The following is a 10,136-nucleotide window of genomic DNA, read 5'->3' on the forward strand; positions in this document are numbered from 1 at the left end:
ACCAGCGTTTTGTACGCCTGTTTCTCGCATATTCTCCTGCTTTAAAACTCCGATTGCGTTCCCTTGTGCAGGGAGCGGCACGGTGTGCGTTCCTGTGTGCACAGAGCAGAACGGTGTGTGTGCCCATGTGCAGAGAGCGGCACAGTCCGTACAAATCAAAAATATTACGAGTCGGAACCGCGAGCTGCGGAACAGTGACGCAGAGCGAGAGTTCAATATGTGTTTGGTATTTGTGATGGTGTGTGGTGAGTCGTACATGGTGAGAACAAATCTGCTGCAGAAGTACTCTCACTGAGCAGAGCATGATATCCAGTTAAGTGTTCTATCGATGTCGGAACTCGCTCAACCCTGCGGCCCCTGATTGAATATGACGTAGCCTTGGGCAGGAAAGTAACGGCTCCGGATCATAATGTCGGTCTGTGCTGTTGGATGTGGTGGGCTCCGACAACATGCACTCTAAGGTGGATGGGAGTGCAGCAGTCTTAGTGGATGCTTGTTAAAATAATAATATTATTATGATCATTATTATCTTCTGATGGTGCATATATGGCACCTGTGGACACATTTTAGTAATTGAGATTATCATTTAAGTTTGTTTTTAGATAGCCTGGTGTTGGCATAGTGGTTAGGGTAGCGGCTTGGGATCCAAAAGGTCCTGCGTTCAAGCTCCGTTGGCTGCTTGAATTAATACACACCAGGAGGTTGACTCAGCCTGTCATCCTTTCGAGGTCGGCGAAGTGAGTACCAGTGTACTGGGCCCGGTGTATGCCCCGGTTAGAATAGGTGTACCATATCCCTGTGTCGTAAGAGGCGACCGGGGTTGCGTCAGGAAGGGCATCTGGCGTAAAACCTGTGCCAAATCACTATGCGGATCATAATGGATGATACGCTGTGGCGACCCCTAACGGGAGCAGCCGAAAGAAAGAGAAGAAGATATAAGTTTGTTTTTCATAACAAAGTGATTCATTGAACTTAACGTTTGTCATTTTACCTAATAGAAAACGTTTCGGTGATATTTTAAACATTATTTGAGGATATTAAATGTTACAAAGTGGAGACTAATGTCTTGCATCTCGTGTCCCTCCTGATACTTCCTGCTGGTATGTCACGGCGGACGCCGCCATGAAGTGGGAACCACTCTGAATTGTCCACATTTTCAGGTGTTCAATAACCATAGTTCTGCTCCTGACTTTGTTTTACCCAAAGCTCACAACTCCACGGTCTCTCAACTCGTATTGCATTCTGTGGTGAAGCAGTTTTGTGTTGTGGGGGAGGGTGAGATCGAGGGAGGGAGGAAGGGAGGGAGCGCGTGGGGAGGGGTATGGTAGTGATCCTTTTGCAATAGGGAAGGTGCGGGGGTGTGTACCTGGTATCCGTGTCCGACGTGATGCCTTGTGGAGCACGGGAATGTTTTCGAATTTGAGCCAAAGTACCGAGTGTATGGTTCACAGTTTGCTATGTCCTGCCCACAACCCCTTTGCTTTCCTCTCATGACCCCCTCCATACCCCCATCATTCTCTCTCCCTCTCTCTCTCCCTTCCTCTCTCTTTGCCCATTATTTTTGCCACGGTAACCTTTTGGCTGCTGTGCTGTCCTGTTCTCTACACTGTAAGTGTCAGGATTCTCGCTCCCTCACCCTGTCCTCATAACTGCACTTTATTCTTGGTATAACAAGCGCACCCTCCCCGTGCAGTGCACAGACTGATCTCATGCCTGAACCACGCAGAGGCCGCTGTTTCCGTGAAAGGCTCTTTCCTGATTCACATTTCTCTGGCAACTGTAATCTGCTCGGTATTGGTTTGAGTTGTATGTTAACACCCTTATGATCAGCACAGGTAGTGTGTTTGATCAGCGCAGATTATTCAGTTTCACGCTTTGATGGTCAGCATGGATGGTCAGTGTTTCACATCGTTGTGATCAGCATATTGTCCTCTTTCATATTCAGCGCATTGCTGCGGATCAGCACGAGTTCTTGCTGGGAGGCATCCACTGATACAATGCATCCTGGTAGGGCAGGGACTTGTAATTTGTTCAGGGTGCCGGTGATAGCCGACCTCCTCTTCGCTGAGGACACTGCAATTTAACTAACGAATACTGCAGACGGGACCCAGTTTAACTCCATCTGAGGGATGGCGCACACACTGATTTATCACCCTGCCTGCGAAACACCAGGATGAGAGTTTATTGCTGGGTCAAGATTCGAACCCAGGCTAGACACCTGAGGTGAGTATGCATACTTCTCGGTTATCCTGCCAGCCCATGATCAGCATGGATAGTTAGCGTTTCACAACGTTATTGTATGATCAGCGTGGATGGAATTGTTTAAAGTTTAGTTTGGCATAGTTGTAGTTTTTGTGACTTCCAACTTGTTATTTGTGGATTTCCACAAACCTTGTGACTATAACCACTAAAGTTAGGGAAATAAGATATAACCAGGTCAGTCACTTTCAAAAGTTCATCCTGGAAGTTATGGTGGAGTTGAAGAGAAAAAATGATGAAGAACAGTCGAATAGACACCTATCAACAAAGTCAATTCTGATTGGACGTTCTCTACTGATGCGTTATCACCTCCCAATGGTCAAGGTGGGAGGAGCCAGTTCTCCCACCTCCAACCTAGACCATTGGGAGGTGATGATGCATCAGTAGAGAAAAAAATGATGCGAACATGTTGTCATTAATTTTGAACAGCAATTTGAAAAACCAGCTCCCATCACAAACTGGTAGAGAAGGGACACAAAATTTTGCGCCACATGATCAGGCAGCTTGTCAAGGTGCTACATCAGGGTTCAGACTTCAAGCCTGTGGGGACACTAACTCCAACACTACTCTCTAGCATGCACTACAGAACCAGGAACGCAACTCATAAGGCAGAAAAAAAAAATCCCACCAAAACCCATACCCCTTATCTGGCAGTCTGCTCCAAGAGCTTGCAGCAAAACCAATTTTCCACTCAAGGCCCCGAAGGAACAGGTGGTGGTACTGCCCTGGGCGACTGTCAACAGCCTACCTGCCGGCTGTGCACACAGTTCCTTCAGTTCGTGAAATGGCGATCTCGGTTTGAACTGGGAATTGGGTTCCTTCACTCCTGAAATCTCAATCTGTGTTTGAACTAAGGATGGGGGCTACATCACTTTGGAGCCCTCAATTTTTGTTTGAAATGAGGATGGGGTGTTCTTATTGAAATTTTAAATTAACAATACAGTCGGATGGTTGAGCCAGAAAACGAAGAGGGACCTCTGGGGTGGAAAAGTGAAGAAAGAAGATGGGGAAAATGTGATAAGAATAGGAATTCCTCAGACGATTGGCCAACAGTAAAATAAAGCATTGGGTGAGGGGCAACAGAAAACTTTGCAGACAAACAAAGAACATTTCAGATATCACCATCAGTGCAAAGTAGTGGCCTCAGAAGGGCCTCTCGGCATCCTGTGCTCTGTGCGACTCTGGTCACAAACTGGAAGAAAGGGGGACCTGAGATGATGAGGCTGCTTCCCAGGGTGCTATACCCAGGTTTGGGTCTCGAGGTTTCTGTTGGCAAGCCTGTGGGAACACCGAATTGAACGGTACTCTTTAGCAGGCACTGCAGAACCAAGAATGCAACCTGTAAGGTAGGAAGAACCCCAAAAACCCCACAAACCTCCCACCCCCACCTCTTCATCTGGCAGCCTGCTCCTAGAGCTTGCAACAGAGCCAACGGATAGGTGGTGGTACCGCTCCAGGTGACTGCTGGCCGGCTGTGCACAGCTTCTTCAGTTTGTGAAATCTTGAACTGGGGATGGAGTTCCTTCAGTTTGTGAAACGGCGATCTCAGTTTCAACTGGGGATGGGGTTCCTTCACTTGCCGCTTGGCTCAACACAAGGAAGAAAGCATGTTTCCAGAAACCTCAAAGACATGGCTTAGCAAGCGATGTAAAAACACGATGTCTCGGAATCATCTCCTCCACAAATGGCCATTTAAACGTTAAACAATTTGATAAATGTTTAACATTCTTAACAGGCATATAAATATTTAACCATTCCAGACATAATATGAAACAAAACCCAAAGTGAGAAAGCAATTTGAGAAGAGTTGTTTTTATTATTTTATATATTTTTATAGCTGCCACCAGTGTCTAAATCTTTGTGCTTGTGACTTCTACTACACCCTACAAATCTAAACCCACCTTATTCTGTCACTGTTTCTGGACATCATTCTTCTTGTCATCATCTTACCTGTTTAAATTATGACGGTTTTGTATTTGCCATTTTGATATCAGCTCAGCCTTGAGTCATCAATTCAAACCACATAAAACGTGAAGCACATTGAATGCTCCTGTGTAAGCTATGTTTGACGCTAAACGTTCCAGGGAATCTGAACTGTTCGTGAACGGACTGGAATGTGTGACAGAGGTACTTTAGGAAAAATGGTTGGTGGGTGGGAGGAAGGATTAGGGGTGGGGAAGCAGGCATGTAGAGTGGATGGAAAGATCCTCTTTGCTGGGCTGTGCCACAACGGATGCTGACGTATGTTAAGTGCATTGTTCTCAGCTGGGGAGGCAAATCTGAGTGGCAAACTGACTCATGAGGACGTGATCCTGCTTCATTCACAATCCTCTTTGTGTCCCAATACTGCTTGCTCTCCATTTTCATGAATCTTTGCGTGGTAACAGCAACTCGTGCTCACACATGGTTCTTGCAATGGTAATTGGAATACACAGTGGCCTGCAAAAGTATTCACCCCCTTCCAATAATGCCACATTTAGATGAACTAGAAGCACCCGCTCCCTGTGGGAGCGGCCATGGCGGTTGTGTTATTATCCTTATTGAAACGTGTAACTCAAAATACCACTCTAAAATACCTCTCACTGCGCAAGTCGAAACACCTTACTGCACTGGAAAACTTGGGGACAGGAACACTGTACTATATAGGGTGGGGACTTGTAATACCCTCTCCCAACTTGAGCGGCGCTACATGATACACATTTACACAAATCATTTGTGTCCCACCCCCCTCTCTCCCCGGCAAGACCAGAGGAAAGATAAAAACACCCTGATACACTAATCGGGTCATGCTGATCCTATGTAGCAAATCTGGATGTAATCTGTCCCCAGAACTGTCGGAGGAGTAGCACGACAAACAAACATTAGTAAGGATTCTGTGAATTATCGTGAGGATTATGAATTAGGATTATGTAGAAACAATTTTTCCAAATGAACTTTTTTTTTATTCATCACTGAACAGATCAAACCGAACACTTATTATTGTTTGAGGTTACATGTCAGAAAATACTTGCAAAAAACATACAAATCAAAAGTATTCAGCCCCTTCGGTCAGTACTTGATGGAAGCACCTTTTTCAGCAATGACTGCTACGAGAGTTTTTGTGTTGGTCTCTACCGGCTTTACATAGTGAGATGGTGAAATATTTTCCCATTCTTCAAGTGAAAATTGCTCTAGTTCTGCCAAGTTTGATGGGGATCATCGATGGACTGCAATCTTCAAGTCTTACCATAAATGTTCAATTGGGTTCAAGTCAGGACTTTGACTGGGCCACTCAATAACATTTATTTTCTTATTCAGCCACTCCAGTGTGGCTTTAGCTTTGTGCTTCGGATCATTGTCCTGAAATGTGAATCTCCTTCCCAGTTTTGGATTTGTGGCTGACTCAAGCAGGTTTTCATCAAGGATTCTCTTGTATTTTGTACCATCCATTGTTCCTTCGATCCTGACAAGCTTGACAGTCACTGCTGATTAAAAAAAAAGCAGGCCCATAACATGATGCTGCCACCACCATGCCTGACATTAGGGATGGTGTTGACGGGATGATGTGCAGTGCTAGGTTTGAGCCAGACATAACAATTTGATCAAATTTTTGTCTTGTCTGACCACAAAACTTTTCTTCACATGCCTGCAGTATCATTAAGATGCTTTTTCTCAAACTCCATACGAGCTTTTAGATGTCTTTTTTTCAGTAATGGCTACTTTCTTGCCTCCTGTCCATCGAGACCAAGTTTGTGAAGGGATTGGGATATTGTGGATTCATGAACACTGACCTCCATCTCAGACATAGAGCCTCGCAGATCTTTAAAGTCATTGTTAGATTTACGGTGACGTCCTGAACCAGTTTCCTGTTTGGATGGGTGACCTGATCTGGGTAGAGTCTGGGTGGTATGATACATCTTCCACTTCTTAATTATGGATATCATCATCCTCGAAGGGATAATGAGTGACTGAAATCTTTTTATAACCCTCTCCTGAATGGTGTTTCTCTACCACTTTATGTCTGACTTCTTTGGAAAGCTCCTTGGTCTTCATGTTTTCTTTGTTGGTTGACCAAGTGAGTTGCACCTTAGAACTCCTTAGATAAATGGGGGAGCTTCATTTTTAAGTTAAACCACTGATTACATACAGGTGAAACCTATTACACTTCGTTTGTAACATTTTGAAGAAATAATTTGCTCCTGAAGTGATGTGGGGTTAATTAGGGAAAGGGTTTGAATACTTATGCAACTGAGAATCTGTTTTTTCTCTGTTAATATAACTTATTCACATTTTATCTGAATTTTTTTTTAGCTTTATCACTTAGGAGTAGTTTGTGAAGACTATATATTAAGTTTGATTTGAAAGCATCATGAAATAAACTCAGGTGGTATCAAAATGTGAAAACATTGGAGGGGATGAAAACTTTTGCAGGCCACTGTAGCTGCATTTGAATTAGCAATTTTGCATAATCTACACACAGTGTGGTCTGTCCTTTTACCCCTGCTGGCATTGGCCATTCTCTGATCCATTTGTTAGGTTTGTTTCCAGTTATTATGCTCGTGAAGTTGGTTTGTGTTGTGGTATTAAATTAATACAAGTATTGCATTGCTCATCATAATGCATCAGCGTGCCCCCAGAACTGTAGGAGGATCGCGCGCGCGCACACACACACACACACACACACACACACACACACACACACACACACACACACACACACACACACACACACACACACACACACACACACACACACACACACACACACACACACACACACACACACACACACACACTATTATATTCAATAGGGCAATTAAAAAGACATGGATGACCCAGTACGAGCGAAATCTTGACGTACGAGGAGCATTAAAAAAAATGTGATGCAACAGCCGAAGACTCGTCAACAGTTTATTTATTTATTTATTATTGTTATAAATTTTTTGGTGTGTTTTGTGCTCAATTGGTAAAAACACATGTATGTAAATGTATTTTTCTATCATTCTTGGTTAAACTAATTTTGTTTGGGATGTCTTAGCCAATTCTTGTATCGCTTTCTTAGACCGGTTTGACCAAGCCACGTAGAATTGACTGTGTGGCCCACCACACCTATTACATTGTTGCCCTACTCTCTGGTATCAAACACTGAGTAAAAGGAAAAGAAAGAGGACTCGGAACCAGCGTATTTTTGATGTTTTTTTTTTTCTGGTGTCAAAAGGCGAAGCCCACTTTGTTTTTATTTCTATTTTTATTTTTAAAAACATAAAATTGGGAGAAACAAGTGAACTGATCGAAAATGACGACACACACACACTGAATAAGCATACCCTTCTAAAGCTGCGCACTCATCCCAGTTATGAGGGCCATCGTATTACCTCTGACCAAAGTATTTGATTCCCTATTTTTTGTTTTTAACACTTTCTTAGTTATAAACCTTTTCACAGAACATCTTTTAATGTGTTCAATATCCCTCTCTCCTTTTTTTTCCCCCTTCCACATTCAAACCTTGTCCACTGATCTATTGCTATTATTTCCTACTTGTATAAATTTGATTTGCTGTTTCATCTTTTCTTGTATTGCATTGAACATCTCAAGGTTTTTGTGTAACCTCTCTTGTAATATAAAGTGCCCTGTGTTTGCACTTTACCAAAAGTAAGCGCTCATGGGTTAGCCTTTTCCCAATAATGGATTTATGCTTTTAAAATTATTTTTGCTTCCATATTGGTTCATTGGGGCTGGCAGGATGGCTTTAGAGGTACGAGCACTCACTTCTGTAAGCTGTCTAGACTGGGTATGAATCCTGACCTGGCAATAAAAACTGTCATCCTGGTATTTCGCAGGCAGGGTGATTCATGACTGTGTGTGCCGTCCCTCCGATAGATGTTAAACGGGAATCCCGTCTGCCAGCATTAGTTGGTGGACGTTAAAGACCTCACGGTGTTCATTGCAAAAAGTAGGTGAGCTATTGGTTACTCCATGAACAAATTCCAAGTTCCTGCCCTAACTACTGCTGGGAAGGTGATGGCAAACCACTCAGCATAATGCATTCCAATAAACTGCTTGGGCAGCACCGACGCTCTGTAACAGAGTATGGTACATCACAATCAGAATTGGTTATCGGATGTTGAATAGTCGAGTTGGGTGGGCTCTTTCCTCCTTACATGACACCCCCCCCCCCAGTCCGTTGGACTACTGATAATGCCATGCTGATATCAACTGTGTCTGTGTGGGATGTTGGTTTTAATAAGTATCTTCTATAACATTGAATTAATATCCACCATACCCTGAGTGAATGTTATATTACATCAATTGAATCGGTTCTTAAGTGCAGAGAATACCACAATAGACATTGCCATCGTTAGAATCGACGGTTAAACAGCTGTTTCACCCCATAGGCTTCTTTTGTGTGATTTAACCATTTATGTAGTACTTGGTGAGATTCTATTCCTTCATTAAGTGTGTTTTTAAAACTCTCTGGAACTCAAGATTTTCATGTTTGCATCATGTTTGACTGTGGGGTATAGAATGTATTCCAGTTGTTGAACTTTATGATTGAGTGTTGTTGTATTTATTTAGGCAGATATTGTTTCCTGATTTAAGGTCGGTGGTGTTGTTATTAATGTCATCTGCACATTTCAATCAAGTTGGACGATGGTTCCCCTTAACTGATATATCAATAGCAATCACAAAGTCGTGCCAAAAGGAATATTTATATGATGACCATTTAAAATGTGCTTTGGAGTAGTATTTATTTATTTATTTATTTATTTATTTATTTATTTATTATTTGAACCAGTGCAGGGAAGTGAGCAATGGTGGTGAGAGAAAAGAAATGCATGTCTATAGTGATTTAAGAATCAAAACAGATGAATCTTGAAAGCAAGTGGTAGTAGTAAGACAGGATTAATCAAAGAAAGGAAATGACAGCATCTGTAAATGCTTGACCAAGGTCACGCTCTCCCTTGTGCCATTTTGGGAAAACTCGCTTATACACATAATTTGGGGGGAAGGAGGGGGGGGTTGGGAAACGGTGTAAAAAAAAAAAGGCAAGTAAGGGAGCTGGGATGCTACATTAATCCCTGGCTCTACTCTCGCTTGCAGCCTGCCAAAGGCACTCTCAAAATTACAATGACAGTTCAGAAGAGTACCTTTGCAATTTATGATTTTATTTGTGCCCACAACCTTGCAAAGCCCAGCCTGAGGCCTTTTGTGTGCAGATCACAATGTGCCCGCAGATTCGCCGCAAATAAAAATAAAATAAAAATCCCCACCGCCGTTGCGCCTTCGTCTCCTCTTGACGCTCAAGCTCAGGTGTGGATCGCACCTGCTACCCAAGATCGAGTTAAAACTTGAGGAATGTATATTTATGTTTACCTTTTTAGGGTTTTAATCGCTGCTCACTTTACCGTCCTGATTGAAAGCTTGTAACCACTGCAATGCTAGATGATCACCTTGTAAATCGAGCTGTTTGATTAAAATGGAGGTTTGAAATGAGTAGTGTTACTTGTTTTAATAGAACCTTCAAACACCACCTTAAAAATGTGATTGCAACACATTTAGTCTTTTGCTGAATGTATACTTTGCATTTGGAGTACCTTTGCCTAAAATGAACGTAATGGCTGTGAAAATTATGAAACTTGTATTTGGTCAAAAACTCTGGTGGAAGGGCCATGGTGAGAGTATGTTTGTCAGTGAGCATGTTCTCTAAATTGAGTGAGCATGCACATGATCTGAAGTGCCTTTTCTCAAAGAATAAAGCTACTGCAACCACGTTTTACCATTTTACCTGTCACACTCACAAACAAACTCCTGGGGAAACTCAAAAAAACCCTTCTCGTCACAGAATCGCAAATAAACCAACAGGATGTGCTTGGAACAATTCTCCCATCACACTCACG

At 42.8% G+C, this 10,136-nt stretch overlaps 1 protein-coding gene across 5 annotated transcripts in view; it reads left to right on the forward strand.

Annotated features, from left to right (window-relative positions):
* LOC147026660 (pre-B-cell leukemia transcription factor 1-like) overlaps positions 1 to 10,136 on the forward strand; it is a 261,795-nt gene that overhangs the window by 5,818 nt on the left and 245,841 nt on the right. The window lies entirely within an intron of this gene.

The sequence above is a fragment of the Eptatretus burgeri genome, chromosome 5, assembly GCF_056783735.1.
Source record: "Eptatretus burgeri isolate ZD-2024b chromosome 5, Ebu_testis_v1, whole genome shotgun sequence".
Lineage (NCBI taxonomy): Eukaryota > Metazoa > Chordata > Myxini > Myxiniformes > Myxinidae > Eptatretus > Eptatretus burgeri.